At 47.8% G+C, this 25,771-nt stretch overlaps 1 protein-coding gene across 7 annotated transcripts in view; it reads right to left on the bottom strand.

Moving 5' to 3' along the window:
- The window catches only part of LOC146198156 (uncharacterized), a 251,384-nt gene that overhangs the window by 57,455 nt on the left and 168,158 nt on the right, over positions 1-25,771 (bottom strand). For 3 of the 7 annotated variants that reach the window (XR_014704957.1, XR_014704956.1, XR_014704954.1), the window contains 2 exons: positions 14,554-14,725; positions 10,984-11,153 (listed from right to left, as the gene is read on the bottom strand). The exons of 3 other annotated variants lie outside the window; for them this stretch is intronic. The gene's annotated coding sequence lies outside the window, so the exon portion shown is untranslated. Of the gene's footprint in view, positions 1-10,983; positions 11,154-14,326; positions 14,726-25,771 lie in introns of those variants that run through there. One more of the 7 variants, XR_014704955.1, reaches the window with a different exon arrangement.

Here is a 25,771-nt window from a genome sequence, read left to right on the forward strand (position 1 = left end):
TATAGACCTCCCCGACTTGTCCCCTCTTGACACGAGATTCAGACGTGTCAAGTATCTCGCGCCTTTCTTTTATTTGTTTATTTTCCCCGTTCCTCATGTGTGTTTCGCTGTTCGCATAGTGTCAGCGCAAGACAACACCGTGGAGGCAACCAGCACTGAGTTCCAGCCGCTAGTTTTCGGCGCTGTGGTGTGTTTTGTGCGTCGCTCTGCTTCTTTCTCTTTCAATATATGGTCGCAATTGCAGACGGCATATATATATATATATATATATATATATATATATATATATATATATATATATATATATATATATATATATATATATATATATATATATATATATATATATATATATATATTATATATATATTGCACAAATTGCCTTCGCCCCCCTCTGTGATGCCCCCTTCTGCGATACCCCTCCCCGCACTGCAAAACTTCTCGTCGCCCATGACACCGACATTCCTCCGTTCTCTGCTGCCCTCGTACCACTGTCTTGTGAGTGGGTAACTCCTTTGACTGCGATTTTTACACCTTCCGAAGCCACCTCCCGTCATCCCTGCCTCCTTTTTCCGTTCGCTGTTCTCGAAATTCAAGACGGCAAGAGTGCACTTTACGCCTCGAACCCATTTTCTTGCCCAGCAGTCCTGCTCCGTGGCGAATGCATTGGACGTCTTGAAGAGCTTGATCCCAGTCATATCACCACTCTTGCTGACTCAACCCCCTCCTTCGACGTTAGTCTGTGCTCTTGCGATGTTGCGACCGCTTCGACGCCCTCCGACGTTTTCCAACATGCTATTGATGCTGATCTTCCACTTGCGCAACGTGATCAACTTGTCGCCCTCTTGCAGAACTTCGCTTCTTCATTCGACTTTCCTCAAACTGACTTGGGCCGCACGTCTGTCGTAGAGCACACCATCGACACCGGTAAAACTGCACCTTTGCGCCAGCGCCCCTATCGCGTGTCGGCTTCGGAGCGCCAAGTAATTGCTGATCATGTGGACGACATGCTCCGTCGGCGTGTCATTCGGCCATCCCACAGTCCCTGGGCGTCTCCAGTTGTGTTGGTACCTAAGAAAGATGGCTCCTTCCGGTTTTGTGTCGACTACCGCCGGCTCAACAAGATCACGCGCAAGGACGTCTATCCTCTGCCACGCATCGATGACTATCACAGTACATTTTATATATATATATATATATATATATATATATATATATATATATATATATATATATATATATATATATATATATATATATATATATATATATATATATATATATATATATATATATATATATATGTATAACAGGGGTCTTTGTTTCTAACTGCACCAGTATTCCAGGATTGACGTAACAGAAGATGCGGCAGTTTCAGCAGACTGCTTCGTCCAGGAAAGCAGTCGACTGAGAACAGGTTGCGTTTTTCTGTTGCTCCCTCTTTCTGGTTTGTCGTGAAATAAGGCTAATTTCTTTTCTTCTTTTCTTTGTTTTTTCTGTGCTGTTGTCTTCATACTTCTCTGTACTTTGCACTGGTACATAATACGTTACGATCGTGAAGACGTGGATGGGCAACCGGAGGATATAACAAACAGCATGCTGCTGAAGGCGAAGTCGCCGTCGACCGGACGTCGGGTCGTTAAACTCGGCGTTCACTTCGAAGGCTACAGAGGGCGCCGAGCATCGTACGGATTCCGTTACGCGTGCGGAAGCTGGCTTCAGCTATTACGGCAACCTGCGCCCGCGCGTGACGCGGCAAAAGGGCGCGCTAGCGTTGCGCAACAGCGGCTGACGTCAGTCTATTCTCAAGCGAGGGCACAGTAAACCAAACAGGAGTATCTTCAGTTCAGTTCAGTTCAGTCGTTCAGTCGTGACCCGACTCTTCGTGACGCCACGCTTTCCGGTCACTATCTTCCTAACATCACATAGCTTCATCTGCAGTGCCTCGAGGATACCATCTAACCATCGCGTTCGCTGCCTACCCCTTCTCCGGCGACCCTCAACCTTTCCCAACATCAAATCTTTCTTCAGCGACTCCTCTCTTCTCATCAGATGACCAAAGTATCTGAGCTTTAACTTTAGAATTTGACCCTCCAATGAGCAGTCAGGGTTTAGGGTCGACAATATCGACTGGTTTGGTCTTCTGGCAGTCCAAGGAACTCTCAAGAGTCTTCGCCAGCGCCACAATTCAAACGCGTCAATTCTTCGGCGGTCAGCCTTTTTCACAGTCCAACTCTCGCATCCATACATCACAACTGGAAAGACCATAGCACAAGTTATACGGATCTTGGTTGGCAGACTAATGTATCTGCTCTTTACTAGGCGGTCAAGGCTAACCATTGCTCTCTTTCCCAGAAGCAGGCGTCTCCTAATTTCATGGCTGCAGTCTCCTTCCGAGGTAATCTTGGAGCCCAAGAAGAGAAAATCTGTCACAGCTTCCACTTCTTGTCCCTTGATACTCCAGAACTTGATAGGGCAAGACTCCATGATCTTCGTCTTTTTAATGTTCAGTTTAAGCCCAAACTTCTCACTCTCTTCTTGTACTCGCATCAGAAGTCTCTTGAGTTCCACTTCACTTTCTGCCATTAAAGTGGTATCATTCGCATATCTAAGGTTGTTGATACGTTTTCCAGCAATCTTCACTCCAGCTGAAGACTCGTCCAGACCGGCCTTCCTTATGATGCACTCTGCATATAGGTTAAATAGGCAGGGCGACAGTATGCAGCCTTGTCTCACTCCTTTCTCAATCGGAAATCAATCAGTAAGACCATGCCCAGTTCTGACTGTGGCCTCTTGCCCTTCATAAAGGTTCCTGAGGAGACAGATGAGGTGAATTGGAACTCCCATCTCTTGGAGAGCTTGCCACAATCTGCTGTGACCTACGCAGTGAAACGTTTTCGCATAATCAATAAAACAGAAGTAGATGGGTTTCTGGAACTCTCTTGCTTTTTCTATGATCCAGCGAAGGTTGGCAATCTCGTCTCTAGTTCCTCTGCACTTGCGAAACCCAGCTTGCATGTCCGGAAGCTCTCGATCCACATACTGCTGCAGCCTACCGTGGAGGATTTTCAACATCAACTTGCTGTATTGTCACCCTAACCCTTCTGAGGCGGCCCGCAGGCTATCTGAGTGCGCATTACCACGGAGAGGACACGGCTTCGGCAGTAATCCATTCTCAATAACGTGCTGATGATGCAGTGATGACGGTACTGGTGACGGCAACATTGCGATGACCTTGAGCTTATAGTGACGCATCATTGGCACCGTCATTCGGTTTTCTGTTGTTCGCTAACGTGCTTCCTTCTTCAGCGACGACGCCATTAATCCGCCAAGAGAGAGGGAGAGACAACAAAAAAGGGCGGTGAAATAGACTATTCGCGGTAAGCTACCCCACACGCGGTGAAGGAAACAAGGTGAGAAAAGGGAGAAAGTAGCGGCAATGAAATTCGTTTTTCACGTGTCCAAGCTTTCCTGCTAAGTCAAGCGTCGTAAAACGGTATGCGGTAAAAGAGAAGCCAACGAGGAGGGGACACAATTGTCGCCGAATAATCAGAAGAGGTATTTGTTTAGAGGTGTGCTAATGTTAGAAAATTTCGAACAGCGAATCTATTACTCCCATTTTCGATTACTCGAATGGTTCAGACAATATGTTCAAAATACTTCAAAACAAGTCGTCCCGCCGTATTTTTCTTGCACAACCTTCCAAAACCGGGGCCCACATCGAGGTCGCGTGTCATCACGTCACCATCACTATGCGCGCGGGATGAAGGGCGGCGCGGCCCTTTATGTATATAAAGACGTCCATGGCCTCCAGAAATGGACAACGCGGCAGTGCTCAGACAATTTAAACAAACTTTGCCTTGATGCCAGAATTTCGGAGACAGCGGCTGTCATGCATGTCATCTGTCTCCTGTTCTCCTGTTGTGGCTGTGCAGTTTATTCGTTTTCGTCATAGGTCACAAAAGATAGATATCCTGCAGGTACGAACTTGATGGTCATAGTTAATATACTGACTTCGTGTTGCATACCATGAGTGGAGATGGTTGTTGCGTACGCCTTTTAAGGCCTATAATATCGTTACTTCCATGAGTTATAGCACCATACCGCAGAGCCGCCGCTTGCATTTGTGTTTCGCATGATTGCTCGTGTCAGTTCTCGAGCAAGCAGCGAATATTCGCACAAATATGTTCGAATCGTATTCCATTCAGTTCTGCCGCTATGCGATTCGCATTCAATTCAATGTTTAGCCACGCTACTTGCATTCGGTTCGGTAGCGAAGGTGCAGTCTTGGTCAAAAGTCCTGAAGTCACAGGACTCATTTTAGCCGCAAAAATCAAGCCTTCACGGCGCCATTAAAAAACTAGAGGGTCGTGAAATTTTATGAGACAGTTTCTGTTGTGATTTGAAGTCCTTTTCTAGCATTTTAACTTCCCTTCGGCCTTTAATTACGGCGTAATAAAGATTCCATGTTACCAGTATTATTTGGCTCCAGGACTTTTGACCATGACTATACATTATTTGTATTCATTTATGATTTGAACAAATATTATTCGCACACCCCGTACGTGCGTGTGCAGCCGGAGCGGGACAGACAGGCAGCGCGACAAGTGTCATCCCTAACGATCGCACTCGGATAGGGCCACGCGGATGACACCCGCGTTCGGCGCGCGTGAGGAGATGCCGTCGCTTTCCTTTGAGGTCGCGCAGAAACTTGGCACAGATGTCGAGCGCGCTCCGAAATCACGCAATTCGGAACGTCGGTGTTGAGGGGGCGGTCGAGGCAACGAGCGAAGAGGCATGCAGTCAAGGACGCCATTCCGGAGTTCGCAAGCCAAGTGAGACAGCGCGTCTAGCGCGGGCGAAAGCGCTGTGTTCTCCGCACTGTGTTCTATTACTCCGAATCACCAATAGGATGCAGCAGTGTGGAAGCTGGAACAGGCACCAGCCAAGAATGTCTGAACGCGCGCACTTCTCACATGCGCGGACAGTTTAGAGACCGAATAGTTAATGATCAGAGGGCGCTGGTTAACAACGTAAGAAAGCGAGTGTGAAAGCCGATGACATTCCACTTTCATAACATTAAAACTGTTCCGTAAATGTTCGTCCCCAGTTGAACACGCACCGGTTCTAGCTTCTCAAACGCTGCACTGTTTTACAATGAGACAAAGTTGCAGATGACACCCACGTTACGAACCGGCAAAGGAGAACGCGTGAAAACACAAACAGCTCGGCAAAGGGAGTCGGCGAGGAAACGGCTCTTGGCTCCTCATCAGGGGATATTTTTCCGCTTCCTTCATACGCCCGCGAGCACCCACGCCCGAGGCACTTTCGAAATGGTTCTTCGCTAGACTGCGAGCGGCGATACATGTAGCTACTATTCCCGCTCGCCTCTTTCATGCACCTGTTTTATTTCAGTATAGCGTTTTCTTTTAGTATATATCATTCATGCCAATAGCAAGCTGTCAGCCAGCCGGAAAGCCGTTAGAAATCATTTTCTTGTCGGTGTGGGCGGAAGACTCACTCGCGGAATTGCGTCACTCCAGTCATTTACCCTCCAGTCTTTTTCTGCTTTTGCTCTTTTGAGAGCCCGAATGAGCGACTCGCACAGTCGGGGCACAGTAAGACATCACAACTTCTCAAGGGCGTTCTCTAGAAGGAACCAGAGCACAATGTTTTGCCTTCAAATATACACGGTTGCCCCGCCGGGGTGGCGCAGTAGTTACGGCGCTCGACTACTGTTCCCAAGGATGCGGGATCGAATCACGGCCTCGGCGGCCGCTTTTCGATGGAGGCGAAAAGCTAGGCGCCCGTGTGTTGTGCGATGTCAGTGCATAATAAAGAACTCCAGGTGGTCGATATTTCCGGAGTCCTCCACTATGGCGTCTCTCATAGCCTGAGTCTCTTTGCGACGTTAAACCTCACGAACCAAACCAAACCAAATATGCACGAAGGAGGAGACTTTGCATTCGATGGCAGTCGCAGAGGCCGCATTTTAAATGAAGCGACATCCAACAATTTTCGGTTCAGGCTAGAGAACTACACGGGCTCGGGTCGGCCCAAAAGCCTAGAAACGAGCTGCCTCGGCGGACCTGAGCCGAGCTCGGGCTTAGTTGTGGTACCGGGTCGGGCTCGGGCCCGTACATAGAGGGCTGGTATCCGAGTTTTGATTTCGTATTGAAGAGTGAATTACACATGGGGCGGTACACCAGTGACGCGGCTGAAATAAAGCTACGGTGCGCGGCAAGATAGTGCTCCCGCACTCAAAGATTGTGCGACACAAACTTTCTGACGTAGCTGCTACAGTTCGAGACGCGATAGCCCCTGAAGTTTAGTCAGCAAAGAAAGGAGGTCATTTCTCTTTGGGCGTGGACATATGAAGCGACCCTACAGGATGATAGCCTACATTACAAGACTGTCCATTTCATCAACGATAAGTGGGAATTTACCAGTCTATTCACCAGCGATTTCTCTTTCTCCTTTTCTCTCTCAGAAAAAAAAAAAAGAAGAAAAGAAAAAAAATGGGTAGCAACAGCTGCAAGAAAATTGGGCGCAGATTTACGAGGTTGGTAATCGGCGGAAATATGCTAAGCAATGTGGTATTCGCTATCAATCAAAGAGTGAACGTCATTAATGTTTTGAAGCCTTACGTGAAATAGAATCGACCGGAACTGCTTTGATGATACCCTTCTCGCTGAACATTTTCTTGTCTTGCGTAAACATCTGCTGAAGTAAAAACCATGTAACGTTTGAAAGAAAGCGGCCTTGCAGGCCGTGCACGGAGTGTACCAGTAAAGAAGCACAAATTGGACCTCGCAGGTTGCGATGGTAAAATTGGTTTCGAAACAGCTCTACCCAATCGAAAAACTTTTGAACGAGAGAGGTGGACAACTGCTGGTAGAGTTTAGCAATGCAGCACTGAGAGAAATCATTGTTCTTGGAGCTGTTCAAGGCGGCCAGCGACAACCTGGAGCGAGTAGAACTAGTGACTTTGCCGACGGGGCTGATGCACTTGAATAAAATATCTTTCGGCTATTTACACAGACTGCTGAGCAATCTCTAAAAAAGTTCCGTGCGCTTCAATTTCCTCCCCTAAGATACAAATTGATGAGGTTCACAAATGTGCAATGTTTTTGTGGACGCGTTTTCGCCATCTGCTCATGCCCAGTGAAAATGAGCGACGAAACACTGAAGACACAGCCACTAAAGTGTTGCTTCAGCTGCGGCCATCTTTCTTTCAGGAGGAGAAAAGCGACGATGAACCTGACATGTAAAGTCCACAGAAACGCAGCAGGCTTTTTAATAATTCAGATGATTGACCCGATACCTCTGAACAACAAGTAGTTGGTGATGAACTATAAAAATTTACAAGGGTTCAACGCTGCTGAACCAAATATTGAGCGAAAGCATTAGCTGGAGGTGACCGAGCGTTCTTCTTCTTCTCTTTTTCTTCTTCCTCAGCCCACATATAAAGCCCCGCTTTAACCAAGCAGTATGAACATGCCTTAGTGGCTTATAGGGGTAACATGAATACCAGGGTCCTAGCAGGCTGATTCTGGCATAACCGTCCCATGTAAAGCGAGAGACCAAAGTTGGCAGCTCCTGCCAGCGCGTGTGCCACGTGGGGTGTGACGTCACAGCGTCACGTTGGTAAGACATAACTGCGGCCGGGTCACGCGAAGGCTTGAAACTGTGAGTAGTATTGCTTTCACAATAAAATATCTTCACAACTTTCAGCACTGCAGATCGACAGTGGCGGGTTCCTCGATTTTCGCTTCTTGCACAAAAAGTTCTGTGCGTTCCAGCAATAAGTGCAAGCAGCGAAAGAAATTTCTTCCCCAACGGCTTCACATTCCAGGAGCGATGCATTTGCTTGAAGCGGGAAGCTGTTGATAACCTTTCTTTCTGATCTCATTAATATACATACTCACTTTCAAAATTCCTGTACCTTGACCATAATGAATGACGTAGAAATGTTTCAACGGGGAATAATGGTTAAAAATAAAACAGCGCGAAACACGCAGACGAAAGAAGAAAATAACGCACCACGAATAAATTATTGGGGAATAATGCTTTTATTGAAGAAAATTAAAGTTACATCAGCACCAGAGCCTGAGAACGTTTCCAATTCCATTGTGAAAAAATGTGCGGCTTCTGTTGCCCCGCATCTAGTTGCATTGTTTGAAAAATTGTTAGAGAATTGTGCTTTACCTCGTGACTGGAGAAGTGCCAATGTCGTTCCTATTCATAAGAGCGGCGATAAACCTAAACCTATAACTCCGTCCCGTTCAGTCGTTCGGTCGTGTCCGACTCTTCGTGACCCTATGGACCATGTCACGCCACGCTTTCCGGTCTCTCACTATCTTCCTAACATCACATAACTTCATCTGCAGTGCCTCGAGGATGCCATCTAACCATCGCGTTCGCTGCCTACCCCTTCTCCGGCGACCCTCAACCTTTCCCAACATCAAATCTTTCTCCAGCGACTCCTCTCTTCTCATCAGATGACCAAAGTAGCTGAGCTTTAACTTTAGAATTTGACCAATGAGCAGTCAGGGTTTATGGTCGACAATATCGACTGATTTGATCTTCTGGCCGTCCAAGGAACTCTCAAGAGTCTTCGCCAGCACCACAATTCAAACGCGTCAATTCTTCGGCGGTCAGCCCTTTTCACAGTCCAACTCTCGCATCCGTACATCACAACTGGAAAGACCATAGCACGAGTTATACGGATCTTGGTTGGCAGACTAATGTCTCTGCTCTTTACTAGGCGGTCAAGGGTAACCATTGCTCTCTTTCCCAGAAGCAGGCGTCTTCCAATTTAATGGCTGCAGTCTCCTTCCGGGGTAATCTTGGAGCCCAAGAAGAGAAAATCTGTCACAGCTTCCACTTCTTGTCCCTTGATGCTCCAGGACTTGATAGGGCAAGACGCCACGATCTTTGTCTTTTTAATGTTCAGTTTAAGCCCAAACTTCTCACTCTCTTCTTGTAACTATAGGCCCATATCTCTGACGAGCGCGTCGGGCAAAATACTAGAACATGTCATTTATACTCAGTTAATTAGCCATGTATCTACAAAACAATATTTGTTTTTCTGTTCGGCACAAAATGGATTTCGGTCCGGCTTCTCATGTGAAACATAGTTCGTTGAATTCACCCATGACATTTCCGTTTCCTTAAACTCTGCGGGCCAGGTAGATTGCATTTCTTTAGATTTTCGAAAAGCGTTCGATTTAGTTGATAATAAACTATCACTACTGAAGCTTTCGCAATTAAATATTCCTCCTACACTTCTGTCCTGGATTGAACTTATCTTACGGAGAGAAAACAGTGCGTGTTTACTGATGATATCTGCTCAGAAAGTGCGAGTGTGACATCAGGTGTCCCTCAGGGGTCGATTTTGAGCCCTTTACGTTTTCTAATTTTTATAAATTATCTGACTATCAACATTTCAAGTATGGCCAGATTTTATGATCCTGCCTATACTCTATCTACCGCAACATTTCCTCTGGAGTAGATGCGATTGCACTACAGCATGACCTCAACTCTGTATTATCCTGGTGCAAAAACTGGAACATGGTGCTAAATATAGCAAATTCTAATCTGGTCCGGTTTACAAAAAAAAAACCTCTCCAAACAGACTATTTCCTTGGTAGCACTGAATTATCTGCAGTTTAAACTTATAAGTACTTGGGAGTCTTTTTCTAGGCGGCCTTTCATGGAATAAACATTACACTTCCTCAGACGCGACTTTAAGGATGCCCCCTTATACTGAAAGAGACGTTATACATGTCCAATGTACGTCCGATACTTGAGTACGCTTGCGCGGCTTGGGACCCGCATACAAAACTGAACGTCGAGGAACTGCAGCGCGTCGAGAAGCGGGCTGCTAGGTTTGTGTCTGCCGATTACAATTTCCAAAAATGTTTTTTCCGGTTAGCGCGAGAAGCTGGGTGGCCGTTACTTAAAGACAGGCGCAAATATTTGAGACTCTTTCTTTTATAATGTACTAAATAACAAAACTGGAATTCACAGAGATGGCCATGTGACTGTGAGCCCGGCAAGTTATATATATATATATATATATATATATATATATATATATATATATATATATATATATATATATATATATATATATATATATATATATATATATATAATGTGCTTACAGCGGTTTCGAAACGTTAACATACTAAAAGAACACGCTTGTTTCAAGAATTTTATAGTAATTGATAAGGACTGCCATCATTGTATCCTCTCAAGCGATTTGGTTTCGTTATGCGTTCATGCGATTTAACAAACGCATTGAAGAAAAAAAATGGTCATTAAGCATTACCACACACAAAAAAAGAAACACGCATTAAGCGAATGTGTTTTTTCTTTTGTGTTAGCATTCCTGCTGCTGTTATGAATCAAGATTTACGCATTGTTTTATGGTCTTCTTAACTTGACAACCCGCCACCTCTGCTTCTTTGAAACAGAAAAAGAAGCTTCTTGTAACAGTGAGTCAGCGTTGATGTGAATTTTTAATGCTGTGTCTGTGAAACATGACTTATTTTATACTGATACAGAGGCAGGCGCAATATTGGCTTCTTTCCTTCCACGCTTCTTCAGCTCAGTTCAGTTCAGTTAACATAAGTTTTGCCCCGTAGATTAATTATCACGTCCCTCGTGCGTTAACTTCTGCTTTACCGCTTCGAGTCAATTTCAAGCAGTCTCATTTACCATTTGTCTGTTCGTCTCCCCAAAACGCTATTTTACACTATAAAAATGCATGGGGTCATCCCCATTAGAACTCATTAGAACACTTATAGGTCTTCGAGTTCAAATACTCACCGAGAGATACGCAAGAACCAACTTTTCAAGTCTTTGAAAGGCGACCAATTTGGCCATGAATTCAACCCGTAAGATGTGTGACGTGGCGCGCAGTTCTCTTGCGCGTGTTTTCTTCATCACTTTGTTGTTGAGTGTTTTCATCACTTTATTCGTCACGCAGTTGCCCCCTTTTGATGCATACTTTTCAATCTGCATTATCACTTTTCTCGTGTTATTTTCTTCATTTTTATGCATTTTTATTATACTTCTGGCCTTTCTTGTAATAGTATCTGTCATCTCCCCACCCCTGCAATAATGCCTTCTGGCGCGGCAGGACTCTGTAATAAATAATAAACAAATAAATAAATGCGTCCAAGCCAAGGCCATCTGAGGTGGTAATCCGGTACAGAAAGTAGAGGCTCGTGACTGAGGTAATGGAGACGTTGGAAATTTTGAAATCATGCTAAAGTTATGTAGACGGTATTAGGTATGCACGGAAGAAGAGGGCCACCAAGGGCGGATTTCGCTAAAAAAATCTGCCCTTTAATTAGATGTAATACCACAGTGTCCAGGGACCCAGTGAAAACACAAATCTGCAATATGATGTGGAATAAAAAAATGAAGGGGACGGCAAAGCAGAGAGTCCCTCGAAGTTTCGAGCGATGCTAGCACGGATAAGCTGTCAGAAAGAAAAATAACATTTGAAATATTACTGGGGAAAATAGTCCAGATAATCCTCTATAAAAGCATTTAATACACTGGCAGACAAATTCTTAATATTCACTGGGAAAGTGTCATGAAATGAGATTATAGTATCAGGCCGCCGGTGGTTAACTTGTACTAAAGAGTTTATTGATACGGAAAGTTTCGACAGCAGGGAATTAGTAAACACAACCTGAGAGAGCTTATATACCTACGCCAAATATTATCAAAGAAGTATGATGGGATCGAAGTAAATATGGGGTTAGCCAATCGAGGGACAGGCTCCAAAGATCTTAAATATGTTCGCAAAGTGAGAAGTTGAAACCGCAAATTTATCCGAGGTATCCGAGCTTCCAAGTATAGCATAGCATTGCCACTGATTTCGGCAGACCTAAGCAAAGACGCAGAGCTCGTCGTTCCAAAACAAACAGGGGTTCAAGCTTGTACCTTGGGCACCCAGAAACGAGAATTGGAGCCCAATTCAAGTACTGGCGTACGTAAGTCTTATAAAGCAAGAGCAGAGGGTCCCGACGCATACCACATTTTTTGTTGCTGATGACCGGCCAAGGGCACGTTCACCTTTAATCAAGCACAAGACTTCTAATTTGGGGCCTCCAGTCCAACTGTGGGTCGTATAATATATCTAAATGCTGCGAGTCACCGAGTGGTCTTCTTCTTCTTCTTCTTCTTCTTCTTCTTCTTCTTCTTCTTCTTCTTCTTCTTCTTCTTCTTCTTCTTCTTCTTCTTCTTCTTCTTCTTCTTCTTCTTCTTCTTCTTCTTCTTCTTCTTCTCTTCTTCTTCTTCTTCTTCTTCTTCTTCTTCTTCTTCTTCTTCTTCTTCTTCTTCTTCTTCTTCTTCTTCTTCTTCTTCTTCTTCTTCTTCTTCTTCTTCTTCTCGTGGCTACGCCTCTTCATGACATAGCTGCGGCCACTCGAGGTCTTGCTTTAGTGTCGTAGTGTGGCTTTCGCAATAAAATTCTGCTTATATTTTGGCTACGTAAAATTTTCGTTGTTGTCCACATTTGGGCTACGACGGAGGCCAGTTTGGCTACTTGTGGTCAGAGCGATCTGGTAGCCATGGAATGCATGTGAAAATCATCATCATCAGCCTGACTGTACCAACTGCAGGGCGAAGGCCTCTCCCATATTTCTCCACTTAACCCGGTTCTGTGCTAGCTGCATCCACTTGACCCCTGCGAACTTCTTAACCTCATCCGCCCCCCTAACTTTCTGCCGCCCCCTGCTACGCCTTCCTTCTTTTGGAATGCAGTTTATTACCCTAAGCGACCATTGGTTATCCTCTCTTCGTATGAGCATACAACCATGAAAAGATTTTTCTGGCAGCTCCACTACTAGACACACGCTTCTCACAGAGATGCTCGTTGTCATCAGATGCAGCGCAGACAACCGGTTTTTCGAGTGCCTCACACAGGCTGTACTTTCTTGTGCTGATCTGATGGCATCCATATTAGGTCGTATTCTTTAGATTCCGCTGCACGGAGATAATGTAACTCATTGTTTTCTTAAACAAAAACAATTAACGGATTAAATAAGCAAGCGTGCATAATTACTGAGTTCTTAGCATTTTCATCCTCCATTTTATTTATTGTCTTCTCAAGTCAAGATTTTCTTATTGAATGCGAAAAGAATATTGACGGTGCGAGCATAAGGAAAAAATCTGTATGATGCAGTATGAGTCATAATAATATACCAGCTGGTAGAGCTTATCGAACCTCGTGACACTCTTCAACGTCCCAATTGCTGATTTCTTCATGGAGAAGCTTCGAAATTTTGTCTCCTATGCCAAAGATGAGTCAATCACCGAGTCACTTTTCTCCAAATCTTCCTGTATGAAATGTATGCTGTCGGTTTTGAAACGCAGAGAAGCACGGAAAAAAAGAAAATTCGCAAACGTAGTCGTCGTCCGGCATGCGACAAACTTCCTGTCGCTACCGGAAACGACCAAGTCCTACTGCGATCCGCCCAAGCCGTTCACCACCGCGCGACACCGCTGGTGCTCGGAAGAGAAAGCCGAATAAGCGGAATATGCGGGCGCGGGTTTTGTGGAAGGCGGCACAGAAAGCAAAACGAGCCGCAAAATTGCCGCCTCAGCGTGATCCTACAATCGCGTAGGTTCTCACTTTCGCCGCCCCTGACCGATGCCGCTTATGCCGCGCACGCACAACAATACGCGATCGAGCGCAGTCGGGCGGCGCGAGACCCACGCGCCATTACGACCGAGGCGGATACGCAAATGTATGCCGTGATGAATTTCTCTACGCGCCGTGCCTTTTCCCCCTCCGTGGCTACGCCGTGATCGGAGGGAGGGGGTGTTCCCCACTCCGCATTATACGACGGGCGCCGGAAGACAAGAGGCTCGAGCTGCCTTTAGCGGGACGCAGCTCCGTTAATGGGGGTCTCGTCGCGGCGACGACGCACGGGAGAGAATAAGGGCAAGAGAAAGACGCAGAGGCGGCTCGAACAATGCGTCGATTAGGAGGCAGCCAAGGAGAGCGAGCAGGTGCCAACGGTACGCCCGCCACTCACGCGGGCTGCAAGGAGGTGCGCGTCTCCGTACTGAAGGGCCCTTCTTGCGCACGACCGTGGCTCAACGAAGGTGGGCGCGGGGACAAAATTGGTGCGGACCGTTCGTTCCGCACTCGCGAGCGGCGTGCAGCGAAGCACAGAAGCCATGCGCGCTTACGGCGCCGGTAACAGCTGCCCAGAGATGGGTTGGGCCGCGAGAAGGGGAATGCTTACCGCGCAGCGGCACCTTCCTTGTTTTTCTGTTTCTTTTTTTACTCTACTTCGGTGACCGGTAGACACAGTGCTGACGAGCGCGGACAGCCCCAATGAAGAAGTTCGCACTCGGCCGCATTTCGAAGGCTACACGTGTGCACACATGTGCGGTCGGGCGCGCCGACCTAAAGAAGGAAGCTCTCCTCTTTATTTTTGCTTTCGAACTCGCATCACTTCATTGAACACTGAAGATGAGGATGGCAAGTTAAAATGAGAATACTTAAAAAGAAAAAGGCACCTAGTGCGAGGAAGTGTTGACTAGGACGAAGCTGCCAGCTTCAACGGTGATGACGACACTCAAAACGTCCGGACAGAACTCCAACAGCTGTCGGTGGAACTCTCCAAGGCCTCTCCGCATTCGCTTTATCGTTGCGACCCCTGCATTGCGAACGGCTCCGTCCTTCGATCTCCTGTGAGGAAGGATTACCAACAGAGAGCATTCACAATGCAGTTCACCGAAAAGCGGCGTTGTCAATCACTTGTCATTCATCTCTGTTCTACATTCATCATAAATGCACGGTATCGCAGAACCAACTCGTAATGAATTCTCAACATCTCGAGATGTTCTACAGTGGAAGCTCTTATCTTCATATTTACCGGTTGAGGGGCGTCGGTGTTGGCGTTGTGATCAAAACGCATCGTCACACTGATTTGTCAACATGCATTGCCGTGATGCTTGACGTCATCTCAATGCTAAAAAATGATTGTCCTGCATTCACAGGCGACGTCACTTCACCGGGCCCTGTCAATACTTCACGTTGAGTAGACCAAACGAAATGACGTCACACGTGGCAGTATATCGAGATGATGCGCATTCTGCTGGATAATTCAAATGACTATGCAAAATGATATTCGCCGCCACAAGCAGCTACAGTGCTTTGAGCATACTGCCTTCATCGCTCAGCTATTTCTTATTGAAACACATCTACGAGCGTTAACGTAGCAATGCCTCTAATATAATCTGAGACTGGTATGTATGAACTTAAATGCAGCAAACTGAATAACCTGGTCTAGGGCGCAGTCGTCGCTGACTAGAAGCCAGCGGGTTTACCTCGGAGCCTCTATTAAAAAGGAAGCAGTCGTTTCGTTTCGTTTGTTAGGATAGGCGCAATATTTGCGGCACTCTCGGTGACCACCCGAACCACGCTACAAAGGACGAGATTGAAGGAACGACTGGAAGGAGCCGGAAAAGAAACAATGTACAGTGGATGGCCCCGATTTATTCTGCCATCCGAGTTCATTATTCCTTAACTTGTGCTGGCGTAATACAGCACATGGACGCCAACCGAAATGATGCCATGCCGCCCGCAAGATCTTGGACATAGCAGGCGAGCGCCACTGAACCACAGCGGCGGGTGAGAGCTTGCGCGCCCTCACAGACTCACTGTCGGACCAGTGCGGTGTGGCGACCCATATATTGGTTTGATTGGTTCGCAGTATCAACGCTTGCGTTCTCTGAACACTGCCGCTGTTCTCGTTCTGTGACGCCCTGCAATTTTTTTTTTTAGACTAGCAGTCGCAAACATAGAACCTGCACCCTATCATTTCTCTGACGTGTACCAACAAAAATAATACCGACAGTTCAGTGAACGCTTTGTCCAGTTTCTTAAGCATACAGGCAGTGCTTTCGATGAATGCTGCACGTATGTCAACACAGAAGCATGTGCAGTTACACACTTCAGCTCATGAAATACCGGACGGCTACCGGCTGTCTGCAAATCGCACTCTGAGAAACACAGAAGAAGGCTCTTTCCTTGTTTTCTTTTCTCTTTCGCCTAAAGAACCTCCGTTCAATTATTGCGACCGATGCTTTTCACTAAATTACAGCATTATCGTTTATCACTGAGGCTGCTTTATGTAGCAAATTTTCAACATGCAAAAAATAAAAACTCTTAGAGCGCCACGCTCGGGGTGAACACACGTTAAATTACAACCGATATTTATTATTTGCCCATAAATCTCTTTATAGGAGGAAGAGCGAGTGATAGGTGATTTACACGCTAAAATAGCGCAGACATACTACCGTGCGTTAAGGGATGGTTTTAGGAGGGAGTCGGATATGATAATGGCAAGTAACTTAAATATATAAAAGAAAAAATTCCTAGAGCACTGTGGAATCTACACTGCAGAAATTCGAAAGCCTGAGCGTTGCTGGTGCACACGGTGCATCCCGTTCGCTCTCATTATCGTTATCAATTAAATACATCGTCAGTATAATTTTATCATTGCTAGTGTCATCACTGTCATTATCACTAACTACAGCGTCGTTGTCATCGCTACTATAATCCTCACGAGGAGAGTAATGATGTGCATTTCACGATCCCGGGCCTGGCGCATATGGTTAAAGCGCTCGGCTGGGGATCAAAGGGGTAGAGATTCGAATCCCGGTGGAGGCAAGATTTATTTATTTGTTTATTTTTGACTATCTTCTGCGCGGTAGAATTAGGATGTGATAAGTGATAACGTCACAATCCCGCAGAATCATGCGGAATCTCGCGAGGATGTGTGACACTTCTCGTGGCCTGGCGGACAGGGTCATGGCCGCGAGTATGAGCCATTATGCTCCGAGGAAAAAAACAACGTTGTTAAACAAAAATGAGCCATTCTAAACAATTTCGCCTTAATATGCGCGTATTGAGTGGGGTAATATACAATATCAAGGGCTTTAAAATTCGTCCATTAGGAGTTCAATATTCCCAAAATGGGCTCACAACAGGTCCAGTGCATCACGTTGCCAGCTCATCTCTACGTGTCAAAGATAAAAATTCTAGGGGGTACTTTGGACCATTAAAGTGCGATGAGGCGAAATAGCGCAGTAAAGTATTTAGCGCGATGTTTACTGAAGGGGAAGGATTATCCTTCTGACGTCCTATGTTGGAATAGGCTGGTTCCACTTGAACCTTATTGAGCTTGTCGCTGCTTACGTTCACGCTCGGCAGCGCGAATGTGCTTGGTTGCTGGAGAAACGGGAATTTTGCGTTTCGCCATCCGTTCAGTGCAGCGGTCAGAAGGCAACTGACACCGATTGATTTATAGGAAGGGAAAGGCACGGTAACTGTCTCACTTGTTTTCTGTGGACACCTTAACCGCGCCGTAAGGGAAGGGAGGAAGATGGGAGTGAAAGTGGAAAGAGAGAAAGAGGAGCCGTAGTGGAGGGCTACGGAGTAATTTCGACCACCTGGGGATCTTTAACGTGCGCTGACATCGCACTCACACGGACGCCGCTTCGTTTTGCATCCATCGAGAGAGAGAGCTTTTATTCGTCCAACAGAGTGACTATCCCGCTCTTCGGGGGTTAGACCCGGAAGGTGGGACAGTCGCCTTAGTTGCAGGCCGGTAGTTCTTGGACTCCGGCGGCATCTTCGGCCAGTCGAACAATTTCTCTGGGCTCTTGGGTCTGAGCTTCGCAGAAGGGTCTTCCAGGCGTCTTTAGTTATATTTTTAGCCCTGCCTGGTGACTTTGCACATTCCCATATTATGTGATCTAGAGATCCCCTTTCTTTACATAGTGAACATAGGTCTGATCGTATTTCTGGCCATATATGGTTGACAAGAACTGGGTACGGGTATGTATTTGTCTGTAGCTTTCTCCATGTTACTGCTTTCTTTTTGCCTAACGTGGAGTCTGGTGGTGGTAGGACCCTCCTGCCCAGTCTGTAGTGCATTGTTATTTCGCAATAGTTAATCAGGTCCTCTTGTTTGCCTTGCTTCGGTGGCACTCCTCCAGCCCGGTGTGTGAGATCTCGGGCTAGTTTGTGTGCCGCCTCGTTTCCGGGCACGCCTCAATCGAAACGCAGTCGCCGAGGTCGGGTTCGCGAACCCGGGTGCTCCAGCACAGTAGTCGGGCGTCTTACCACTACACCACCCCGGAGGGGCACAACTGACGCGGAGCGTTGTTGTTGCGACTATAGGAAGAAGGAAAATAAAATGCACGGGCCTTCTACTAGCTCTATAGCTGATTGATTGATTTATAGGAACGGAAAGGCTCGGTAACTGTCTCACTTGTTTTCTGCGGACACCTCAACCGCGCCGTAAGGGAAGTGAGGAAGGTGGGAGTGAAAGTGGAAAAAATACCGACGATTACGTTACTTCCTAATGCGAAATTTGAGCGCAGCAAATAAGCTGTTTCACCTTTTCGATAGATTGAGGCAAAGAAATCGAGCAACACATGTATGCGCTATCACAGAATTTTTTTTTTATTTTTCACACGTATTCCTTTAACAAAGACTCCACTAACAGTTCTTGACAGTCATGAATAAAGCTTTGTGGTCGGAGAAATAGACTGATATATATATATATATATATATATATATATATATATATATATATATATATATATATATGTTCGACTTGGTACACCAATGCTTGATTCTCAAAGACGAGATCTATACAAGTGCCTCGCGAGGTTGTCACAGCCGTGGGACGCGTTACGAGCGAGAGGAACGGGATACGAAGAGGGGTCCGTGTGCTGTGCGATGTCAGCGCACGTTAAAGATCCCCAGGTGGTCGAAATTACTCCGTAGCCCTCCACTACGACTCCTCTTTCTCTCTTTCCACTTTCACTCTCGCCTTCCTCCCTTCCCTTACGGCTTGGTTGCGGTGTCCACGGAAAACAAGTGAGACAGTTACCGCGCCTTTCCCTTCCTATAAAAAATAAATCAATTTTTCTACGCGGTCATGCCCGCCGGGGTGGTACAGTGGTAAGACGCCCGACTACTGTCCGGAATACCCGGGTTCGAACCCGACCTCGGCGGCTGCGTTTCGATGGAGGCGAAACGAAGAGGCGTCCGTGTGCTGTGCGATGTCAGCGCACGTTAAAGATCCCCAGGTGGTCGAAATTACTCCGTAGCCCTCCACTACGGCTCCCCTTTCTCTCTATCCACCTTCACTCCCACCTTCCTCCCTTCCCTTACGGCGCGGTTCAGGTGTCCACAAACTCGTGTGACAGATACTGCGCCTTTCCCTTCCTGTGAACCAATTATTATTATTATCTACGCGGTCACGTTGTCTTGACTCGCTAGCGGCGGCAGCGGCATCACATCAGCAGCGCTCAGCGTTTGGCCCATTTGGGAACAAAACATCATCGTCGTCGGCGTACGAGATGCCGAAATAATCAGAAAGATCCTCGCAATTCAAGAACTTAAACTAGGGGACACAGCACACGCAGTGTACTCCTACCTCCGGCCTTCTGACGACACATGTAAAGGAGTAATACAGGTGGACCCTAGGGTTTCCAACGAAGACATCACGGAAGCGCTTCGCTCCCCGGACGCACCAGTGGTGAGCGTGAGAAAACTAGGTTCCTCCAACAAAGCGGCCGTCACTTTCGAAGGAAGAAAGGTCCCTTTTCACGTCTTTTACTACGGAGAGGCGCTTCCCGTGCGCCTGTACAAGAAAACAACACCAGCCTGTTTGCTGTGCGGGAAACTTGGACACCGGGCGGATGTCTGCCCTTGCCCTGCGCAGTCACGATGTCCGCAGTGTGGCCAGGACGACATTCAAGAAGCCCATGACTGCCAACCCAAGTGCACAGTGTGCGAAGGCCCACATCCCATGGGGTCGAATCAATGCAAGTTCAAGTACCGAACATCACAACCAGCCAAATCCAAGACAGGTCAAGACAGTCACCAGTCCAGGGCCAAGTTTCGGGACCGGTCCAGCCGCAGAGGCACATCTAACAGCGGGGACCGACTGACCCAACGGGCCCAGTCCAACAGCAGCAACTCAGGACCACGCGGCTCCCGGTCATCAAGCAAAGGACGTGGCACTAGCGACAAGGCGTCGCACCCCACCGGCAGTCGTCCAGCTGAGAAAACAACAGGACCCCATTACAAGGACCAGCGCAACGACGGCAAGGTGAGCTGGGCAGATGTAGCTGCCTCCTCCCCCGAAGCGTTGGCTTACAAACAACTTAAAGCAGAGATCGAGAAACTAAAGTCAGAAAATAGGAAATTAAAAGAGCAATTAGGCGTCGCAGCCAACCCGAAGAACACATTACCTCCATTGACACAACAGGCATGTCCGATGGAGGAGGACAAGGAAGAGGTACACCCTCCGTACCCACAGGAGCTAAATACTAGCACTATCGACAGGCAAACTGCACTAGAGACGCCACAGCAGGCGCCAATGCCGCAGGTACCACAACCGCAGGCAGCAGCACCGCAGGCACCCATGCCGCAATTTATTGAGAACACCGAAACACAGGACCGCATTACCCGCTTGGAAAACACAGTCCAAGATCTCATGGCCAATAAATTACAAATTATGATCGAGACGACAATCAAAAGCATGTTAGAATCAGTCATCAAGCCCATGATGGAAAAACTTGAACCAGTTCTAATCAGGATGCAAGCGCAGGAGATTAGAATTGACCGAAAAATTCAGGAATATTCGGATGTTTCTCACAACAAGGGCACAAAACTACAGGGCAAAATGGGAAATCGTCGCCTAGTCATCCCTGAACTTGATAAAGAACCTGAAGATCCACCACAGGATCCGACACACATTTCTAATCCTCAACATGGCGCCACAACCAAGACCTAAACTCACCATCCTACAATGGAACTGCAGGGGACTAAAGCGCAAGAGGGAAACATTACAACAATACATAGACTCTTATTCTCATGCGCCGCAAATAATAGCCCTGCAAGAAGTAAATATGGAGGCTAAGATCAGAGGATACTCAACACATCAAACAAACCCCTCGACATGTATTTTGGTCCACAAATCATGCACAGCAACCACTGTAGACCTTGACCTACACAGCGACATTGAATATACCTTCATAAAGTTGCTACCACAACACCGTAACAGCAAGGGCACCTATATACTCAATATATATAGTCGCCCCAAACAGCGCCGCGCAGCCTTTGACGCTATCTTTATCAAAGCACTAAGAGAAGCTCACACAGCTCCCCTAGCTATAGTCGGCGACTTTAACGCTTCTAGCCCATTATGGGGATATCCAAAGGAAGACACTAAAGGCAGGAAACTAGCTTCCGCCATCGCTGACATGGCACTCACCTTACTTACTGACCCGCAGCATCCGACTCGAGTCGGTACCAGCATAACTCGGGATACCTCCCCCGACCTGACGCTCGTCCGCAACGCCCGCAACTATGAGTGGCTCAATACGGGAGAGACCTTAGGCAGCGATCACTACATGCTGCAGACCATCTTTGAAAGCAACAAGCACAGCAAACCTCGTGGGCAAGCCAGAATGACAGACTGGGAGAAATTCAGGAAGGATACTAAACTAGTTACATCGGAACAAATAACTAGTTACGAAGAGTGGGCGGCATCTATTCTCGACCTTAAAGAAAACCTCACAAAAACCCTTGCCACCACGGAGGACCACCCAGCTGTTGACAACCATCTTCTACACCTTTGGGAAGCTAGGCGTAGTCTCATAAAACGGTGGAAGAAACAAAGGCACAATCGAAAACTCAGAATTCGAATAGCGAAGCTAACTACTCAAGCAGACCAATACGCATGGGACCTCGCTCGCACCAATTGGCTAAAAAGGTGCGAATCCCTCAAAGGTCGCCTAGACAGCAAGACTACGTGGAACCTTCTCCGATGCCTAATTGATCCACCGAAATCGAAGAGTGAACAACGTAGAAATTTGCATCGAGCCTTACACAACTTTCAAGGCACGGATGATGAACTCATGGATGAACTCACGCGTCGCTATATCTGCACTTCGAGAGACGCAGAACCCTCAAATCCAGAATACCGGGGGGAACCGAACGAAGACCTAGATAAAGACTTCACTTTAGAAGAAATCATAGCAGCACTAGCAGATATGCGCCGAGGTACAGCCCCGGGACAAGACAAAATTACGGTCGGACTTCTAACCAACCTCGGCACGGAGGCACTGCAGCAACTTACGGATTACGTTAACGAATGCTGGCGCATCGGCACCATTCCACAGGCATGGAAAACAGCCAATGTACACTTTATCCCCAAACCCGGCAAGAAAATCAGCATTGAAAACCTACGCCCCATATCCCTCACGTCGTGCGCAGGCAAACTCATGGAAAAGGCAGTCCACGCACGTCTCTCCAACTATCTAGAGAACAACGAGCTACTGCCACACACGATGTTTGGATTCAGAGCACATCTGTCCACCCATGATGTGCTTCTGCAACTCAAACGCGAAGTCATTGATCCAGCACGCAGAAACAGTGACCGAGCACTTCTATCCCTCGACCTCAAAGGAGCGTTTGACAATGTCAAACATTCCACAATCCTCCAAAATCTCCAGACCACCAACTGTGGCCAGCGAGTCTACTCATACATCTATGATTTCCTTAAAGACAGAACAGTCAACATCAGCATCGGCACTAAACAAACAACGCAAGTGAAGATGGGCACGAGAGGCACTCCGCAAGGGGCAGTATTATCCCCACTTCTGTTCAATATTGCACTCCGCAATCTTCCACCTCTTCTAAATCAGATACAGGGCATACGACACGCCCTGTACGCTGACGATATAACCATCTGGACAACTAGGGGTAGTATGGGAATGATGGAAGAACAACTACAAACAGCGGCAACAACAGTTCAGAATTATGCACGAGCGTGTGGACTAACCTGCTCTCCCGAAAAATGTGAACTCCTAGTCTTCCGCCAGCGCAAAAATCAGGCCACGATCGACATCCACGTTGACAACTCACCCATAAAGGAAGTTCAGACCGTTAAGATACTGGGTCTATGCATCAATAACAAGGGCAACAACCACCTCGCCATCCAGAAACTCCGCCTCGTGAGCGAGCAAGTCGGCAGGATGATCGCCAGAATAACGACGCGGAAATCAGGGATGCGCGAAGAAGATACTCTCCGACTGGTGCAGGCCTTCGTCGTGAGCCGCATCGTCTATGCGGCACCCTACCTTCGTCTCAAGAAGTTTGACATCAAGAACCTCGACGTCATAATCAGAACAGCCTACAAGAAGGCCCTGGGCCTCCCTCTTACGACATCGACGGACCGGCTTTTACGACTGGGCGTCCACAACACGGTAGACGAGCTGATTGAGGCACACCTCACGGCGCAGGTGGTACGACTCTCCACGACTCTGACTGGCCGACAAGTCTTGAACGATTTGAACATCAATTGCCCCGAACAGCTAGACCCTAAAAGCGACATCCCAGCCTCATGGAGAGGACAATTCAAGGGAACTCCATTACCGAGGAATATGCACCCCGACTTTCACCAGCCAAGAAGACAAGCACGAGCGGAAGCTATAAAAAGGCACTACGGCGGGCGCGAGGGCGTGTTCTATGTCGATGCTGCGGGTCCTGAACAGGGAATGGCGGCCGTTGCGGTAGTACACCAAGATAAAACAGTGGATGGACTAATATTACACAGCCATGACACACTGGCTGCGGAGGAAGTGGCAATTGCCCTAGCTGCGACACACACTACCTCAGAATACATTCTTACAGATTCACAGACAGCATATCGCAATTACCTCAGGGGCAGGATTGCACCGCTAGCAGCTAAAATCCTGCAAGATAGTTACACCCGTGGCTACCAACCCATGGATAAACACTTAGTATGGGTACCAGGTCACCAGGGCATCCCAGGGAACGAGAGCGCACACGCCTCAGCCCGAGCATTTCTCCCCCGGGCACCCAATACGGATCTCGTGGAACCTCCTATCCCATTGCTAACTTACACCGAAATACTTCAGCACTTAAGATTATCTCGCCGGGTCTACCCTCCACCGGCAAAGACACTAGATAAAGGGGAGGAGATACACCTCCGCAAGCTACAGACCAACACTTTTAACAATCCACGCAGACTACACGCAATAGATCCAGAGTCATTTGACTCACAATGCAAATTCTGCGGGGAGAAGGCGGACCTATACCATATGGTGTGGGCATGCCAGCGAAATCAGACTGTCACTATTAATAACCAGCCAACGCAGGAGGGGTGGGAGGCAGCTCTGACCAGCTCGGACGCAAGGGTTCAAAAAGAACTCATCGGAAGAGCGCGGACAGCAGCCTACGCCAATGGGGTTCCGGACTGAGGACTCCAACCGCCGCTACAACCTCCTAATCATTTTCATTAAAATATTTTTACCACCAGACAGTCGCTGCTAGCGCTTCCTCCGGCGACCCGTCCCCCCTCCCCCCCCTCCCCCCCCCCCCCCAACCCCCTTCCTTTCCTTGTGTTCTCCGGCTGCTCCGCGCTTCCTGCGAGGCTTCGGTTGCCAAGCGCCGGCTCGAACTGGGGGGATGAAAGTGGGGAGGCGCTGGTTACCAGGCCGACGCCGACGCCGACGCGAAACCCAGGAACGAGCGCCAAAAAGCTGCGCTCTAAAAGAGAAAGAGGAGGCGTAGTGGAGGGCTACGGAGTAATTTCGACCACCTGGGGATCTTTAACGTGCGCTAACATCGCACAGCACACGGACGCCTCTTCGTTTCTCCTCCATCGAAACGCAGCCGCCGAGGTCGGGTTCGAACCCGGGTACTCCGGCACAGTAGTCGGGCGTCTTACCACTGCACCACCCCGGCGGGGCTCTCCGCTGCCTCGTGCGGACAGAAGAGAGAAAGTAGAGAAGAAAGAAAAAGAAGAGGGAGAGAAAGACGAGCGCCGCAACAGTCGTCCACCACCTAAGCGTTGGCGGGTGCAATGACGGCCTACAACAGATAAAAATTAGGTGGCAGGCTAGCCCCCGCCGCAAGGGGCGATGACCTACCAGTCCCAGCCCCGTAGGGCCAGGAACAGCCACCCTTGACCTGTTGTTGTGGCTGTAGGAAGAAGGAAAAGAAAATGCACGGGCCTGCTACTGGCTCTGTAGCTGAGCCACCTCCGCTGCCTCGTGCGGACAGAAGAGAAAATAGACAAGAAAAAAAGAAGAGGGAGAGAAAGACGCGCGCCGCAACAACAGCCGTCGTCCACCACCACCAAAGCGGTGGCGTGTGCAATGACGGCCTACAACAATTAAAAATCAGTGGCAGGCTAGCCCCCGCCGCAAGCGGTGGTGACCTACCTGTCCCAGCCTCATCAGGGGAAGGAAGAACGCGCACCAGCATGTAGTTAAGATCCCCAGGTGGTCGAAATTACTACACAGCCCTCCACCCCCCCTCCCCCCCCCCCCCCACACACACAGCACCAATTTCTCTCCTTCTTTTACTCCCTCCTTCCTTCCTTTCCTTACGGCGCAGTTCAAGTCAACGTTACTTTTGACATTTTTGGCATGGTTCTGTAGGTTTTTTAATCAACTGAGAGCTGTTTAGACATGACCAGATGTGACGTCACGTCCGGGCATGACCGATGACGTCACTATCACTATACCAGTATCGTTATCGGTCACTATCTACCACTAAATTCTTCCCTGACAGCTTTAAAGGTAAACAGAGCCCCGCGGAACCTCGTGATGAAGTGTGATACTTCTCGTAGACGTATACGCACGCGCGGACGGACGGAAAATTTGGCCTGTGTTC

The sequence above is a fragment of the Amblyomma maculatum genome, chromosome 2 (assembly GCF_055883805.1).
Source record: "Amblyomma maculatum isolate TAMU_Amacu chromosome 2, ASM5588380v1, whole genome shotgun sequence".
In the NCBI taxonomy this organism is placed as follows: domain Eukaryota; kingdom Metazoa; phylum Arthropoda; class Arachnida; order Ixodida; family Ixodidae; genus Amblyomma; species Amblyomma maculatum.